Source organism: Channa argus, chromosome 1, assembly GCF_033026475.1.
Source record: "Channa argus isolate prfri chromosome 1, Channa argus male v1.0, whole genome shotgun sequence".
In the NCBI taxonomy this organism is placed as follows: Eukaryota; Metazoa; Chordata; class Actinopteri; order Anabantiformes; family Channidae; genus Channa; species Channa argus.
The window spans coordinates 24,556,954-24,576,954 of NC_090197.1; positions in this window are offsets into that span (position 1 = coordinate 24,556,954).

The window sequence follows — 20,001 nt, forward strand, 5'->3', positions numbered from 1 at the left end:
AGGTGGAATTATGTTTCGTCTTAGCACAAAAAGTCAAAATGGGGATAGAACTTGAGCCTCCCACACTCACTACCACACCCACACCTAGACATGTACAACCAAACATGTGTGCTTACATGGTAGCAAAAGTCTTGCCAGTATGAGTTCAACTTAGATAACTCATAGATCAGTGCGATCAAACTATCTAATACATCACATTTGCCATGCACTACTCGCATCTCCCTCATCCACCATGACAACTATAGATCTGTTCTCCTGAAGCTTTAGTGATAATGTGCGGGTTAAACACTGTGCTAAAGTGGTTTTTACATGTGAAAGAGTGGAGCAGAGCTGCGAAGGGGGATGGGCAGATTATTTTCTCTACACCATGGTGATGATTTCTCTCTCTCTCTCTCTGTCTGGCTTTCATGCTTACCGTCTCTTTTCATGCTGTCAGCCTTGAGTTAGGCCAGTATATAATATAAATACCCGATTCTGTCAGTAACCCTTTGCAGATAAAGTTGTTGATGCAGTTAACTGATAAAAACATACCTGCTTATACAAATATTACACCTTTACCTTTCCATGTGGAGTAAGCTTTGAAAAAGTTAAAGGTGTGCGGATTTGCTATGATTGTGCAGGAACTTCAAGAGATGGCTTTTATATTGATTGGTCATTTTGAAAGGGTTTTTACTAGAGATGCATTGATACAGTATATCAGCCATACATCAGCTCAGTCACTGATGTGATGAAGGGTTGAAAGACTTGTTGAGTTATTTTTAAAAGTAGATTATTTTGTTTCCCTGCCACAAAAAATGGAATAAAACAAATAAACAAAACACTGCATCAGCACTGGCTATCAGATATTGTCCAAATTATCATTATTTTAAACAACACTATTTATGCAACTACAATTCCACAATTGGTGAAAGCCTTGTTTTTACCTTTTAAAGTTTTGCTGGTTATATTTATTGAAGTTCTTAAATAAATCTAATAATACTATTATATTCTCAACAACAACATCTTCATTTTGATTTATACATTTATATCAAATCTGTCATAGACCTTGGGTAGGTTCAGTGTAACCTATGCAGACCCCCATAGACTGACATGCACCTCCCAGAAATGTAACTATCACATCACAGCAACTCAGAATGTAACAACTGTGATTGGTCCAATCGGTCCTTCTGCCTCAATCATTTTAGTTGTCGTTGATCATTTCCTCTGATGACTGCTCTCTTTCCTGCCTTGCAGTGATTTCAGTAAACCTAAATGTTGTTGAACATCTGTTAACTCCAACTCAACATTTTCTGCTCAGTTTCAGTCTTTATTGTTCTTAGAGCACCAAAAAAACCTCACCATGTAGCAAAGAAACTCAACATTGTGGCACAAAAAGCCCACTGCCAACTTACAGTTTGGTGGTATAATTGTAGCGTGACACAGACACACTAGTGCAGCCATTACACAATGACCACCGAAAAGTTAAGTGAATAAAATTTATTATCATACAATGGCACCTGGAAGTGGGTTGGGAAATACAGTATGAGGCAGCCAGTGAACATTTTGGCCATGAAGTTGAAAAAATGGCCAAGCCTAAGAATTTTGACAGCTAGATGACTGGGTCAGAGCAACTCCAAAACAGCAGCTCTGGTGGAATATTCAGGACCTATAAATATGGGTCAAAGGAAGGCAAACCAGTAAACTGACGACAGGGTCACGGGCGGTCAAGGCTCACTGATGCAGGTGGGAGGTGAAGGCTGGCCCATGTAGTCCAATTTAGTGGAAGCTCAAATTGTTACAAAAGTTAATGCTGCATTAGAACTCAACCATGGAACAATGGTAGAATGTGGCCTGGTCTGATAATCACGCTTTAAGACAGGTGGACATTTAAGTTGGTGTACACTATTCATCTGGAGACCAGGATGCACTGTGTGAGTCAGATCTATGGAGAACCCAAATTGTAAGAGGACTTAAAGAATCTGCTGGTGAATCCTTTGTGGAATCCATTCTTTGATTGTCAGAGTTGTTTTCGGCAGCAAAGGTGGAACTTACTCAATATGAGTATTTTGCAGCTAGTCATAATTTTATCGCTGATCAGTTTATAAATGGTTGCGACACTGTAGGTAACTTCTGTAGCCTAGAGTGAAACCTCTGTGTTGATTCAACGTACAACTATAAATCAACTTTAAACAGAATTTGACATGTATAGTACGCCACTCTATCATTACTGCTGAACACAATGCTGTGAGCAAACACCAGTTCCTGTAGTTGAGCTTACACTTTGTTCGTTTGATAATGTTCGTAATGTAACGCTCGAGACTGAGGGGCTGTGAGCCACACTCCGAGGAAAGATTAATTACATTACATCATTAACCACTTAATGGGCAAGAGTGTATTGACGGGCAGTGAGGAAGCTGCCTGTGCATCAGATATTTAAATTGGGTGCTGTTGTGCTGCCACTGGAATATTTATCCCTGTGGTGTCTTGTAACAAACAATAGGACCATTGTTGGAGATCTTCATCTTTTGCTATAAATTGTTAATTGGTTGCTCTATTGTGGTTGTAGCAGGAGGTTCTCTTAAATTATCATTTGTATATTTTTATATTTGTATATTTGTATTCTTATTAGTTTGATCGTTTTTCAGAGATGTCAACAACCATTGATGCATTATGGGACAAAGCCCCCCATCCCTCCTATAGCTAATAGGACCTATAGAAAGAGACACAAACACAACACAACACAATACAAATCTGTGTTGACCCTGAGATGGACTGGCAACCTGTCAAGGGTGGATCCTGACCCAAGCCCAATGACAACTGGAATAGGCTCCAGCCCCCATGTCACCCTGAACAGGATAAGCGATTAAAGATAATAGATGGATGGATATTGTCCATAATAACAAATCTTTGACATATTTATTTAATCTTTTTTAACCTAACTTTATTTAAAACTTCAGTACTTGATAACCATATAGAGTCAATGAAACAACCGGTAAATACAAGATTTTCTAGGTTTAAAGTCAATGGCTGGGGATGAGGTTGATTAGACCAGTGAGAGTGAACGAACCATTATGGGGAAGTTTAGGGCCATAAAATCAAAACAGTAAGCTTAAAAGATGCTAAAACAGTAGTAACACGGCTATACTGACAGGAGTCAGGTCATAAACTGCCAATCTTAATAATAAAAAAAATATTTTTTTTAAATGGCTAGTTGTTTATGGGCTTGACTGTTGTGAAATTAATATAGAGGCCAGTAGTTACAGCTCTCCATAGTCTCTCCACATAATACATACAGTGATATCCAAGGCAAGTTATTATCTCTTCATATCTCCGAAGATTTAGTGGAAAAGAGAAAAGATACAAAGAAGCCAACTACACTACAGAGGTGGTGGACAGTAGTTTGAGTACTTACATAGTGCATTAACCTTGGTTTTAAAACTACTGCAAATACATCCATTATAAAAGAACAACCTCCTAACACTGAGATTCTCTAAAAACACATTTTCTCTGCAACAGTCCCATTAATTTTTAATATTTACACAAAAACATTGGCAGCTTAAGTGCTAATCTATCATGGTGCTAGCCTGTATTGGTCTTTTCAGCTTCATACTCACTCCCCATCTGTTAAAGCTCCAGTGTAGAAACTGTGGAGTTGCCCCAGCAAAGATGTAACTGAGCATGTTTATATCACATTCAGATGAACCAACAATAAAGAGCAGTGCCACACTGATGCAGTCGTCAGGCTTTAAGGCTCACTCCTCCACTGTGAATTTTAGCTCATTTAATTATGCTGAGAGAATGACATCGGAGCAGGGCTTTTGTACAACCTGAAATATGTTTCTGTTGTGTGGGAACATCAGTGGGAAACTGACTGTACCCCTACCCCTCGCCTCCTTCCTGCAGACCGATCTCTCCATCTTCATCCTTTTATTCATTGGTTAATTACATTACTCATCTATCCCCTGGCCTCAGCGGTGTCAGTGGAACAGCTGGTGTTGTTCCTGGGCACAGGTCCTGGGAAAAATAAATCAAAGCTCCTCCTGGTGCCATTGATTGAGACAGAGGAGGGTAAGAACACGCACTTCTACTTTATTTTTTAGGATCTTATTCATATAAAAGGGGACATGGAGACCCACAGTTCTATCAGATTATTCCTTTCTCTTTTTGTGCACCTTTATGGGTTTATTTATATTGCTTAGTAAATTATATAATAACATTTAGTGTGCTATCTGTTCCAATCTGATGTGTCTGTATGGAAACATTTTGCAGGACATGTTGTTTTTTTGTTGGTTATGTTATTATCTGTGTTTGCCTTGGAAAGAGGCAGACAAGGAAGTGGCTGGGTTGGGATTTCCTCTGACCAATGAGCCAATCACCAACAAGGAAACGCACGTTAACGCAGAGACTGAAAAATGGAGAGGCACTTGTGGAGCTGTGGTGTTTTTTCGCCGCTTTCTGCAGGGAGCACAAATCAGGCTTAAGTAGAAGAGGTCATTGCAAATGATGGCTTGTTACAGATTATTCAGCTACTTACAGAGTCACAGTATTTGGCCAAATCCAACTTATAAACTTTGTTATATGTCACTCTGACAATTTTTACCAGGAATTCTTACCAGTAACACCTATTAATAATCAAGATAGAAAGCGGACAAATTCATCTTAAAAATACCTGAACCAGTATACTGCAGATGTACTTTGTACAGCAGTTAAGTCCTAATCCAACACAATCCATCTCCACCTCAAGAAGGAACAACAGGAAAAAGTGGCTGGAAAACCACTCTGAAGTCATGCTGCACAAAACCATTTGAAGTTGGCTTGTGCTACAGCAGCAGAAAATCAACAAGCTGCTCATATCTTTATTTTCTCCATTAGTGGGCTGGAGTGTTGTTTTTCTGAAGGAGCCAGATGTGTAACTATGATTTAACAGCTGGCCTAGTGACCTTCTTTGGATACGATGGCCAGTACATGATTGGAGCGTGGTGAACCACAGATGTTTAATTTAGGCTGGAGACTTTCCCATCCCATCCAACTATTCTTACATGTCTCTGGGCCAATGGCCTCCTGTTGTTATAGTGTTTTATTTCTGCTTCAGTAAAAGGACAAAACTCAGGCTAAATTGCTCTGACATTATTTCTACTACAGTGATAGAAATAACAGCAACAGTACTGTAGTTGTAATAGTTGCAGTGGTAGCAGCAGCAGCTGTCTCTTGTCAGCAGTAGGTTTAGGAGCTGTTGTAATGTTTACAGGTGTTATCAGGAAGCTCTAAGCCCATTGACAGTTGCGGTCCCTGCAGTAGCAGACCTTCTGGCTGAATGGTCAGGCTGTTGTCCAGGCTGTAACGTCTCTGTGGTCACGTGTCTGGGTGGTCAGTGAGGTCAGGTAGGTGGAGGCAGGAAAGGGAAGCAGAGGGGAAAATCACATGTTCCCAGGAATGTTGGGCTCTGTTGTGGGCGAGCAGTGGGAGGCTCATGGCCATCAACATGTAGTGGGGGAGCTCAGTTAATGTGAGAAAAGCGTGGAGCAGCGAAGTCCTCAAACCTAAACTACATCCTTTGGTCACACCACTCTAGCTATGCAAACACCATTTGCAGCTAAAGGCTCTGTAAGAAGCTGGTAGATTAAAATAAAGACAAACTATATAAGCTGGGGGCTCAAAACAGCAAAGAAAAATCTCACCAGTAAGGCCTCTTAGTAGTTATTGTGCAGTTTTCAGTTATAGCATCCAAAAGATGTCATGATTGTGTTAAAACCTATATAAGTATAGGTATCTAGGTATATAGATATATCAATAAGACAGTAACATAAATATTTCACATCAACATCAACACTTTTGGTAATGCTTTTCATTTCCTGCTGTAAAATGCGAACCTGCAGTGCATTCTCCAATTGGAGTGTTATTAAAGGATGTCTTCACTTTTTTTGAACTTGCTTCTTATGGTTCTAGTTTCAGTAGTACATGTACATAAATGCCATGAAACTTCCCAATGACGTATTTATATCAAAATATCTCTCTACTTTAGCTGAAAAATGCCTCCAGATGACATCACTTGGAGGAACCTTCAGTTCAGATTGTGTTATCTTGTCGCTCACGTGGTTTATGGTTGTGATTAGGCAGGTAGAGGAGCTGGTTAGGGTCAGAGGAAGATCGAGGGCTGGTGTAGTACAGCAGAATCTAACAATCATTTTACACAAAACCTGTTTTATCACTTTCAAAATACAATGTGGTTTCCCTACCTGGGCCTAACCAGACACAATACTCAGGAACCCAACTAGGGTCTTTGGCTTGACAGTCGTGTGCGTTATACACCGTTAATAAGCCAACAAGCTAACTAACAGTGTTAGTTATGTAAAACCTAATAAAATATTTTCTACACATTACTCGTTGAGTAATTATATTGCATTACTTGTTACTCGTCAGCAATTTTAACATGTTGTATTATCTTTTTTCCCACATCAACATTAAAACAACATGAAATCAATAGTCATTATTTATTGCATTGAGGATACAGTGTTTCACTTCTGAATTGGCTTTCACCAGGTACAGAGGCATCAAATAAACTCATTAGACTTTAGCTTTGACAACTTATACTTCAGAGAATCTGACCGGATCTGAACATTGACATATCTGTAACTGCTGTAGCTGTTTTCTAACAAGTTACTGAGTAATATCATTCATTTGGAGTCCGACAGTTTGAAGTTACTTGATTCAAAATGTGATTAATGCCTTTCAGAGCATATTGAGAAAATAACTAGAAATAGAAATGTAGAAATAGAGTGTAATATAAATGTGATGATTAGAATCAGTTTTGATCAAAAAAGATGATGAAATTAATCATGAGTCAGCTGCACAGCTGGATGAAACTAACTGGCTGATTTAAAAAAAAAAAAAAACTTTTCCATGACCACTTCACTGTATTCAGCTGATCTTATAATCTGCTTTTTGCCTTCAGCTTGTAGAGCTTTAGCACACACAGGGAGTGTGTGTGATCTCCATATAGAAGTGCTCTGCTGTTGCCTTAGGCTTATTAAATTCCCTCTAGTCACCACAGGAAGAAAATCCTAATTGACAATTTCACACCTGCTCCTTCCCTCCCCAGTTATTCATCCCCCTATCATTAGTCCGTGATGGGCCTTAACTGTATTCCATCTCTTTATTAAAATTACTTACACATTTCCTCCTCTTTCCCCCGACCACCAGCACCCTGCTCACTGCTGTGCTTGGAGTGCCCTTGCGAGACCAGTTTTTGAGGAGTGCACTGAATTGGTTGTATAATTGTCTGTTACATAACTGAATGAATTAGGCAGAAGATATGTTTAAAATGAGGGCACAGATTGGTGACAGAGAAGAATAGTGTGTTCCAGCTTTTTGCCTTGCAGCATAAAGGCGGAGGAAAGTTTGTCCATAAATGTTTGTCTGAGTGAATGTGTGTGTGTGAAAGCAGCAGTGAGCGATGGAAAGGGAAATACAGAAACAGATAAAGCTGGCATGCAGCTAGGGGATGGATGTGAAGGCATGGTGTAACAGCATGACTCACCACTACTTTGCTGATGGACGTGTGGCCTGAATGTTAAGAAGCCCCCCTCCCTGAAACCTACTGTATTTTTTTTCTCGGTCAACTCTTTAAAATCCCAAAGCGCTGACTCATTTAGTCACTATCTTTGGTCGGCTCATTGATGCTATGTTTTGCACTGCACTGCACCCAGAGATCACCTGCCAATCGATGTGTAGGCAGTGTTAAAAATTCTTTTCCTGGAAGTTTCGGTTTTTGAAGGTTGGTTTTCTGTTAGTTTCTTTTTTACTCTGATTTATTATTTTTCTGTCTATTATTTTTTTATTTAGCCACACTGGATGTTAACCATCTAAACTAAGTGGAATTGTTAAATTAATCTTTTCCTGCATGTATGCAGCTTTAGGAAAAGGCCAACAAGATAACCAGTATTATTATCTAGTATTCCTCTCAGTATACCAAAGGATTGGTATCATGGGATCTGGGTGTATTTTAAGGACTGCAGATCTAAAATAAAGCAGATCAATTGTGAATTCTTTCTAAACTTTCTCAGCCAAAATCAACACTACTGCATTCTTTTTCCCCAGAGAATGTGTGACAAGCGGCTCAGTAGGAATAGGTATATAGGTCGCTCATTGAATACAGGGTCCGTGATTTGCAGCCTGATCCTCCAAGCTTTGCGTTAAAATGTCCTTGGGCAAGCCACTTAACCCCCAAATGGCCCAGCCCCAGCCATTTAGGTGACTTAGGCTACCACAAGCTGCCACAAATCTGAGAAAAAATAATTTGGGCACACTAGTGAGGGATAGATTTCACACACTGAAGTTAGTAAATGCACTAAACACAGAAATTATGCAGTTGGGACCAAAAGTTTGTGTTCCCTTATTTTGAAATGTCAAAAACAGTAAAGACTTTTCATCAACATAATAATTAATGCATATTTTGCTAGGACCAAACTTTCTTCAATTAGCTCCTTTATAATTAATTTATCAAGAAGCATGCAAACTTTTACACCAATGTAATTTTCATTATTTTCCTTTTTAATGTCTTTTTTCATTATTGTTTTTTTAAAAGAACATTTATACTGACTTCAGTTAGTCATTATTAGTTTGCGTCGACCTACATGCAGTTTCAATGAAAGGGGATGCAAACTTAAATGGTAAATGGTTTGCACTTATATAGCGCTTTTCTACTTATTGGTACTCAAAGCCCTTTATACTGCTTCTTATTCACATATTTGCACTCAAATCATCAGAAACAACAAAAATAGTCAAGGAGTGTATTAAAAATGTTATAGTAAAATAATGAAAATTATCATCCTCCTTGATAAATTAATAAAAACTACTGCCTGAATGTGCATTAATTATTAATTTAATTACAAGAAAACATGGTTTTACGCTTTGTTTTTCAAAAGAAGGCTGACTTAAATTTGTGCACCCTACCATTTAGCAAATAGGTGATTCTCATTTTAGCCAGCTTTGGCTGCAGTGCAAAGGCAGCAGGTCGGTTTATGATTACTAGTTCTGTAAGTCCCAAAATTTAAGTGCTGGTTGTTGCAAGTGAAGACACTCGACTTTGTAACAGTGCTGTTCAACCACAAATCAATAGCCATTTACTCACAATAGTGTTTCAGTAGCTCTAGAAAATCTTGCTCTAGGGGAGTATTGCTATCATTAGTGTCATGACCAGGTGCTTAAGGAAGTGGTGCTTACCATCTCCAAGGCCTTTGTAAATTGCAAGCAAGTTCACCAGAATAACATCAAATTTGTTAAGGCTGCATATATGTATGGGACCATTTTCAGTTCTACCTGCCTCCACAACTGACCATAAAATGAGAGTCATCTTGGGAAAACAGCTCAAGTTTCTAGAATACAGTACATAGCTATTACTGAGGCTTTGACTTGGTGCTAACAGACTATTCCAAGTAGGTAGTCAATACTAAGCTTGCAGTTCCCCTGGAGGATTGCACTGAGGGTATATATGAAGTTAGTGGAACGAGGCTTGGAAGCTCTGGAGAGGGTCTTCAAACAGCTTAGGATTGCAGATAAAGTTCCCCCAATGGGTTGTTGTGGCTGGGCCTAATCAACCCCAGCCTGAGCAACAGTGTCTTTAAAGTAGACTTTAAACTTTAGACCTTAAAGTATGTACCCCAGAATGTTGTTTTTTAATCATAAGTTCTAGAAAATCCAGATCTAGAAAATCCACATGCCCCAGAGAGGATCCCGCCATGTAATTTGTTAGAATTTTTATTTTCATTGCTATTTATATCATATGCATCATAACAATTAATATTTTTTTAGATCCAGAAATTCAACATTTAACTTAACTGATGTTAATGAAATTTAGCTGTTATTTAAATGTGTAAAGTACATATTTCAATGAACAATTATTGTAGGTAACCAAGTATTAGGTGCTTTGATATAGCAAATAATCAATTTTAAAGAACCTGATGCTTGATTAGTGTTACATATCATTCTTTTTTGCAATACTGTCTTGAAATTGTCATGGTCTCCCACTCATATGTGGTCTCCGACTCACAGAGACCGTTTCCCAGGCACACCCCTCATGTACCTGCAGCTAATTATTGGCATCAGCGCTGCTTTATTAGCTGGCCAGCCACAGTCATTCACTGCCAGATCGTTGTCAAGTCATTTGACATGACAGCATGTAGTGTTTGCCTGCCTGTCTCCCTGTGTTTTCACTTTTTCACTTGGAACTGCTTGTTTGGACTTTGCCTCCACCTTCCTCAGGAATTTGACAGACAGACACAGAGTCCAGAAAACTAAGCAGGCTTAGAATCAGTCTGCCTAGTTGGCCTGTGTCTTTCCTACAATAAACATTCAGCCAGTCAAGGGTTCAGTCACTTTAATTCTGCTGTGTTTTGCTGAAGATTTCTGTCTTCTGTCTGACATGAATCCCCCATCACACTTTATTTAACTGCCTCACAGTTCTGCTTTTGAGTCTAAAATATTAAGTGTTACAAAAAAGGCTCAGAAAAACTTGATTGGGACATTTAAATCATTTCTTTATTTTTCTGCTTTATTTGTTTTCTCTCTGAGCTCTTGAGAAAGGTCTTGGAACAGTTCATTGGCTGCAAACATTGCTAATGCTGGTGGAATTTGGTTTAAATCAAACCAATTAGAATTATGATTAGAGGAAAAGAAAAAACTCCCAGGCAGCTAACCTTTAAATCAGTTTTCTACTGGTCCTGTCCTGTTTCTCCCTTTGTGCTGCTTTTCTAAAATGGCAAATAATTGACCACTGACACTTTTGAATCATGTGTGCACTCATATCTCTTCTGCTTTTGCATCTACGGTAATTGAAGAGTTAATGTTGGCTACACAGAAAATGAAATGTCATGTTCCAAAAGTGTTTGGACTAAATACCAGCACAACAAAATGTTCCAGTTTTTAATTCTGAAACATTATAGGTCTGTTTAAAATTGTTGATTACTCTAGCATATTGGGTACTTATAAGTAGCTGATATTATTTTGTTTTCTCATGGCAAACAAAGGGTATATGAAACATCATAAACACAGTGTATCAGTGTTCACTTACTGCCAGGAGCAGTTCATGTTTTCATGTACACTCTGTCCCTCTTTACCCATTATTTCCAGCTGCAGCCTATTATTATGAAAACTGTAAGTCCCATGAAACAACAATCTCCATAATCCTCCTTAGAATGTGTTTCATGCACCTTCTCTTATTTCTCTGACCCACAGTCAACACACTTATATAAAGGTTCCACGTTATGTTCGGCACTTCACTCTGTGTCCTTTGTTTGCTCTTTGAGCATCTATGTGCTGGAAACTCAGTTTTTTTTTTTTCGCTCTCTCTCTCAAATGAGGAGGGAACAAGTGATGCTGACATTTATTCTGCTGCTGATGGTGCAGTAATGGCAACGATCACAATAATTCTAAAATATATTGCCAAATTTCCAAAGGGCTGAACTGAACATTTAAAACAGCAAACTTGTGATTTGTGTTTCTCTATGCTCATTTTGAATTTACAATAATTGGAAAGAATTAACAACCTATTTCCGTCTTCCACTATGCACATACCGACTTCTATATGATGCTGGGTTACGAACACTTTGAAAAGCAGCTAACTACATCGATCAAACTCAGTTAACAAATGATGCTGCATCACAACATTGGACATTTCCCTTTCCCCTCTCACATATCTCCCACCACACTAATGAGCCCATTAGCAATTACACATTGAATCAGGCTTCTATGGCAACACAGCATGAGCATCATTTGGTGGAAAAATTTACACAGCATCTTGCTCTCAATGCTGAGTTTTACTTGTTTGAAAAAGACCCTTCTGATATTGAATATTTATAGAGAAGCCATTTTTGTCATGTGAAAAGTCAATGAAATAAACCTTGGGTTCTAAAATATAAAATTAGGCCTATGGATTTTAAGGAACAGCAGATTATCTACATAGAGACCTTCATGAACCTTTGCTACTTGCATACATTGATGACATCCCTTTATTTGTAATATTTAGAGCTAAAATGGAAGATACCCAGGATTTGAAAAAGCTATGCTGGAAGGCAGGAAAAAGCCTCTCATCATAGAGAATGCAAGAGAAGATCAAATCTAGGGGAGATAATGGTGCACATTCTCAGATAGTCACTTCATGAATTCATTCAGTGTTACGCAAGGATCCACATGGACAAAGTGACAAAGAATGGGTGATGTAGATGAAGAATGGAAACACGGTTTGAGAGAGGATCAAAACCAGCCTAACTGGGAACATTTGGATACTGCGTTTGGATTTTTCTATGTAAGTTGAGTGGGTAGAATTCTTTGAGCGCAGTCCCTTGTTACTCTCCAGGCACACCCTAGCATGAACAGTGTGATGATGTACTTTTCTTATTTCATCGCCTGCTAGCATCCAAGGTCAACTGAAGTGATTGTATTTAAATGTGTTTGAGGGTACTTGAGATAAACGTTGCCACATCTAAGTGAAAGACCATGTTACTGTGCAGTGAACTGCCCCCTACTAATCGAGATTAAGTTACTGCTGTAAGTAAAGGAGTTCCGTTTGTTTCCCAATTTCAGACAATCTTGCCAGCAGCTTCAAATCATAAAGATATAAGTGGAAACCAGTAAGTAAAACCTACTGAACCAGCACAACTACCTACAACTCCAATTCCATAGAAGTTGGGATGATGTGTAAAAATTAAATTAAAACAGAGTGCAATAATTTACAACTCTCATCAACCCATATTTTATTCACAATAGAACATACACAACATATCAGATGTTGAAACTTACTTGGTGTCAGAGCACTTAGATGTTAGTAATCTTGATCCACTACATATTTACCCACAGTAAATTTTCATAAAACATCTATATGAGACATTGCGCAGAGTTGGATGTTTGAGGCCTTACTCCCCTGACCATATGTCAAAGTGTCCTTGGACAAAACACTGAATCCTTAAACACTTCAAAATAAAGCTCAGCCAGTGCCAAGTCTGACAAGTTTGCATTGGGCATCCAGTAGATCAAATATGCAGATTGGATGGTCACCTGTGGTGACCCCTACCAGAATTATCCTATGATTCATTTCTTTTTGATGGCTCCTGTGTGAGAACAAAAGGATCTGAGTCCTACTTAAGAGCTGTTCTTTTTGATGTTGTGCCAAAATGTCACTGCCTGTCCTACATCCACTCAACTCCTCTTTATATAAACAATGGGAACCAGCTACTCAAGATCTTATTTCTTTTAAAGGCAGTGGGATTTGTCCATTGCTGTCCCTAAATGTACCATTCAGTTATCCCACTCATCCTGGCTAAGTGAATGACAGCTAGGGCAGCAGTGGTTGAGTGAGATAGTGAGTGAATAAAGAGAGGGAGTTGTGTGATCAAGAACAAACCAGAGAAATAAAATATTACACACAAATAAACACGGTCACACCTCTGGACAACCCTGCAGCAAGAATTCTGTTTGAATGCAACTGAAGCAGATGTATCTTCTATCTGCTCACCAGATGTATGTGTGTGTGTGTGTGTGTGTGTAGTTCACAGACAAACAGATCTGAAACTGGATGCATGTAATGTTTACAATGCAGAGCACTTACATTAGATTGATATGTGCTGTTAAACCAAGTCCTTATGCAAAAAAAAAAAAAAAGAAACTACATTCATGGGATATATAGGTTTCAACATGAGCTTGTCTTAGTGATATTATTAAATAAACCTACTAAAATCCTCTCCTAATAAAAACATTAAAATATTTGCAATTTCTTTGACCGGTTGTTCTTGAGGTGTCATAAGTCCCATTGCTAAAAAGAGAAAATAAAAGTATATGTGGCATATTAACACAGCAGCTTCCAATTGCTAAAACAAATTTTAACTGCAAAAATGTAACTTCTGATGTGACAGGCCTCCTTGGACTTTCTAAACACCCTAAATTCTACAGAGAGCATTTTAAGCACCAACTTATTTTACTATGTAGAGATTTTATCCTAAACCATGACCTTTATATAATCATAGCCAAGTTGTGCCCAAATCTAAACTAACCAAACCACAATGCCCTGCCAGTAGTGGTGTTAGTTTAAAAAATGTTGACTGATGTATTTTGGTATTTTATTTAGAGTATACACTGTTAGACTGTGTGAGATGCGCAAATATTTTTTTCTGTTTAATGTGAAAGATTATTACTGTATCCCACAGAGAAGCACCACACAAATGATTTATTTTTTTGGACACGGGGGTAAAAAGAGAGTCAAACAGCACATAAAAATAGCATATGTAAGGAGTCAGTGATGTGAGGATTTTAGTTGCAATTTACTGATGTGTGAGATTTGTAAAGTTATCCTCTTTCATCCTGATCCTACACTGATTGCAAGGTCATAGGGGAACATCAGTAAGTGCTCTCCAGAGTCTAATCAGGACCAAGCATGGGTTTTGTCATACAACTTGGTTCTGTAAAGAGGTGCAGCCTAATGAATAAAGGAATTGTTTCAGCCTACTGAAATCTGTTGATTGCTTCACAAACACCTAATAACAAAATTAAGTCCTGCGTATATCTGTTATGCAGCTCAGATGCATCACCAGATGTATGAGTGTGCTATTGACGCATCTGTGCTACTTCTGGCTTGCCTAGCCATGGAAAAGATGATGATGATGATGGTGATGCTACTGAGAGTGGTTGTGAATGAGCCCAGGGGCCTCGGTAGAGACCTTAGTGGAGCTAAGAATCCGGAATGTAGAGAATGCTTCATTTCCACATCAGCACTGGAGACAAACAGCTGCTTGAGGAGGAGGTATGTAGCCCGGAAACAGATTAAGCTGCAGGTATAATTTATGCTGGTATTTAATTAATTTGGTATGGCAGTCTGGGAACAATATTATAGTGAAAGATATGGTACATGTGCAGCCAGTTGGCAAATAATTAGGTGCACCTAGCAAAAAACTAATAAACTCTCAGGGTCGGCATGCTTCCAGTAGAAAGTGGTGCAAGTCTCCATGCACATCCCAAAACTTCTGGAAATAATTCATTAATTTTGGCCAGTCCGTTGTCACAAAAGTACATACATTTGTTTACCGGTTAGCACAGAGAGCAACAACGTGGGAGATTGCATTATGAACACTGACTGATGTTGACAGTGTGGACACGTCCACAGAGGGACTTGCATGAGGTCTTCTGCAGGAAGCATGATTGAACCAACAGTACTGCAATAAATCCTGCCTACATAAGTTATAATATTCCATTTGGGTTAAACTGTCTTTTATGATTGTTTTCAAAAGATGCAGTTTGTGTTAATGAAGTATTTTTTCCTGATATTTTTATCAATGGCAATTCAGTTTGATTAACTCCAACTGTTTAAGATACAACTGTAATAATTTTTCCTGATTGACAGGAAGGTTCCTGATTTGGAAAACAAGTTTAATTCATGTAAAGCCCCTTTGAATCAAGCTGTAATGAAAGTAACCTTGAGGAAACAAAGAGAGCCTTTTGAAAATGTTTAACTGTTTATGTAATAATTTAATCAATCTCATAGTGCAACTTAACAACAAATCCTATTTTTTAAAAATAAACTTATTTAGCAAATTCACAGCAATAAAAATCATAGTGGTGTCACCTTGTTCAGCATGAGGCTGGTTACAATATTTATTTTGTTTTATTCAAACCCCATCTTCAAAAGTTAGGATGTTGTGTAAAATGTTAACATCATTTAAAATCATATTTTTGATTATAGTACAAAGACTATATGATGTTAAATGTTAAATGTTGAATTGGACAAATTCTTATTTTTTTGCTCATTAAAAAAATTTGTCAATTGAAATGGACAAAATCTTTTAAGATTTTTAAAATTTTTAACATGTCTCAACAGAGTAGCGCTAAGGGATGCAACAAGAGCATCCGTATTATGTGCGTGAGCTTGTGCATGTAACATGCTGCTTTGTCCCCAATTTTTGGAAGGATTTAAACAAAACAAAACACTGTTTCTCACAGCCTTAGTTTTCTACAATGTTGTGCCATTGTCCAGAGTTCATATGTAAAACAGTCGTGTCAGAAGTAAGGATCTAGCTTTAGGAAAAAATGCATGTTTAATGCTTTGCTTTTTTAACATATAGTTGAATTTGGAGATTTTATCTATTTTATCGTACAGTTCATAATATTATTGAAACACTCAAAAATCAGGGAACTCTTTGTACACAGGGCATAGGACCAGAAATAATTACTGAATGGTCATTATCTTTTGCACTCAGGGGCCACTGCAATAAATGCAGACATGATTCTGTAATGGAAATCACTGCGTGGGCTCTGGAAAACTAAAAACCACTGTCAGGGAACACAGTTTGTCTCATTTTCTACACATTTAAGTTAAAACTCTACCATGCAAAAAAAAACAATATGAACAAGATCCAAAAACACTGATTACACTCAAGTAACCTGGTTACTTAGAAATTGGCACAGAAACCAGCTTTTCAGGGAATCAGGGAACACAGTTTACATAAGTAACCTGCTAACTGGAATACACACAGCCGACGAGTTGTCAGCATTCTCCTCCAACTCGGACGTAATATTGGAAACAAGGCTCAGATATTTGAACTGTTTAGTGACAGAAAATGCTGCCTTTTTTTTGCTGTGTTTGTGTGGCTGCAGAGTGACAGCTGTAGGAAGAGAGAAAAGAAGCGAGGAGGAGGAGGGATAGCTGATACACAGTCCGAAATGTCTGAATAAAAAAGAATCTGCAGTGAACAGTGACTAATTTAGACTTGAGGCACTTTGTGCTAGTAAAAATGGGTTGGCATCACTCTCCCTCAAATGTGTTTTACCACCTTCCTCCCCCCTTCTTAACAACTAATACATTTCTAGGTACACCCCTGCAGCCCAGCACTAGATTCAAATCACTGGTGAAAATATACTGTCCTATGTGTAGAACAGTTTCAGAAGGACAGCTTTGATGCTACAGTATCTTCATCTGCTGTACTGGCAGAGAGATACAACGGTCAAAGCACTGGGTCCTGAATACATGCTGTTTGTGTACCAAGTCAGTGACAAGCTGTTTTTCCCAACATGACCCTGGAGAACAAAATGTCTTACACTAACCAGGAACAAGCAGACCTTGCTGATAATGCTCTGAGTCTGTGTGTAAAAACATTCATTATTCTACTCTATTACTCCTCCACCTCCACCAAAACAAATTCCTGTAAATCTTGTATCATCAGAACAGAACAACAAATGGAAAACAAACACACACAGCATGGAGTCAGCAGGGCAGAAACACACTAACATGCACAGGAGCCCATCTAAGGAAAATGTTATCTTTTGGACATACTCGTGTATGTATGTATTCCACGTTTTAGTTTTTTTAAATAAATAACTTATTATCAACTTGTATGGGAATTTGCTTCACATTTCTTTTCAAGTGTATTTAGTTTTAAAGCTGCATTGACACATATTTGGGGGGACCCTGATGCCCAAACAAACTACAGGAAACAAAGCTGATGACCCCCGAATTTGCATCACTGACAACTGAGGCAAAATGAAACCCATCATGTGAGTTCACATGTAGAAGTATGGGTGTCCCAATTCTCTTTGACAGCAAGGGGCTTATCAAAAGAAGACTTAAAACAAAGGGGTATGGGAAATTACCCAGAATGCCTCACGAATAAATAAATAAACATATATGAATATACTTTCTCTTTGATAATTCTTTCCTTTACCACAGCCAAAACAACAGGAGAAATCACTTCTGTCGACTTCTGACAGCACGTTGGGTTTGGCCCCATTACTTCTACTGTGTCTACACAAAAGGCATATGGTGAGCATCATGTTAGAAGAGCAATAGCAGCAGCTCCTGTGCCGCATGTTTCTACACAGGAGACGTTCGGGTCCTACACAGAGTCCATATCACCCACATTTTGAAAGTGCTCAGAGCAATACAGCAAAATGTGATTCCCACATTGATTTGGCATGAATTTTTTATGTAGGATGTAATTCCTGCCTGATGGCTTAGTGAGGCCACACCTGGTTCGGTGGGATTTGAACCCACTGCCTTCTGCATCGCAACCCAATGGTCTACCACTGAGTCACCAGGCCTCCTACCATGCTTACACATAAATGCAACTAAATAGACACGCTTGACACTCACAAACTGAAATAAGTGGCTGAAATATGTTCTGTAAAGACTGGATGCTGAAAATATTTAGAGATATTTTGAGCACTGTGTGTTTTAGCTAAAAGAAGTTGTTAAGCTGTTCTGATGCCGGTTCGTAGTAAATGATCAGCATCTAGAAACAGTAACATGCACCTGGCACTGAATTTTTCACAATATGACCCATTTCGTGTAAGATGTTCTACAACAAATGTCGAGGATGCAAGAGAATTGGGGTTTACCCACTTGTGATTTAATTCTACATCACTGCTTAATGCCATAATCTTATCTAACACAATCCTGTGACATGCTCTTTTTCTCCTTTCTGGCCCCTGACTCTCTCTCCCCTCTGTCTCCATTTGTGTTGGTGATCAGACGTAATTGGTTTTGATCCACAGTGAGTCGATGGCTTCAATCTGCTGTGCAGGAAGTGGTCAGATTGTTGGAATGCTGAGCAAGAGTAAATTGTGATTAGGACCAGAGCACTGCTGTGTAGTTGTACAAATAATCCATGACACACAAGCACACACTATTTACAAAAACAGCTCGGGGACTTGGTAACCCACTGTGTTTCTCCTCTGCACTGTGTTGTCATTAATGTGTGGGGTCTGTGGTCATAATCTGGTTTAGGTGGCTTTTATTGTGGTCATAAAAATCTAAGTCAACAGTGGCTACTGTATGGGCAACACCCACACACACACACACACACACACACACACATACACACACACACACACACACACACACACACTAAACATTCAGTGCATAGTCCACATAATGAACTCCACAGCAAGTGTACATAAAAAGTAAAAGAAGGAGATGACATCATTATTAAAGTAACACAAAAAAGTCTATTAAAACACTATTAGCTGTGACATAAAAACAGAAAGAGGAAACCTTTAGTCTTTGTCTAAATAAACTGTCATTTCACTAGTAGCAATTTTCCACTACGTGGTAACTCTGAGTGGTAACTAGACTTCACTCTTTCTGGTTTTGGAGTGCAGATATAGTACCCCCCTAAGTTTAGCTGGTCATCATGAAACTGTGGTCATCTTCAACATTCACTTGAAAAATAGCAATTACTATGTATTATCCACAACTTTAATTCAAGTAAAAGTTCAAGGTATGTTGAGTCAATTTGAAGTGAGCTGGTACTTTGAAAACCAGTGAACTGTCAGCTTGCAACCTGGATTAATTTATTTGTAGCAAATGTTGCCCGAAATGCTCTAAAAGGCCATAAATTTGAACAGTTGTTTGAATTAAGCCAGTCATCTGCGCATGGACAAGATGTTAGGTGGAATTATAGTGATTCAGAGCATTTGGGAGACTTTTTGATTATATCTTGACCAAGTGTTTTGCAACGAAGAAACACTGAGGTTTTTTAAACATGACCGCTTACATGCACAAGTCTCTTTAAGATTTCACCACAGCATTTCCACCAGTAAAGTGATGTAAATTTACTGGTCTACCTCTTATTGTCCTGTTGCATGACTCAATTCTGACCAAGCTTTAACTTTTGGACTGATTTCCCAACATTTGCCTCTAGAATACTTAGATATAGAGAAAAGTTCATGGTCAAATCAATGACTGCAAGGTGCCCACCACCATGCTTGACAGTTGGCATGTAGCGTTTCTGCAAATAGGCTGTGCTTGGTTTTCACCAAAAATTACACTGGGAATTAAGGTCAAAGAAGTCCACGTTGGTCGCATCTGTTGATAGAACAATGATCCAGATGTCTTTTGGTTTTTTCATAGGCAGTCTTCAGTCATGCTTTCAAGACAGAAGAGACTTTCTCCTAGGAACCCTTCCAATCAAACCATGATGCAGTTCTTGTTTTTTTCTTTTCTTTTTTTCTGAATATTGCATGGTCTGACCTTGGTGTGAATGTCCG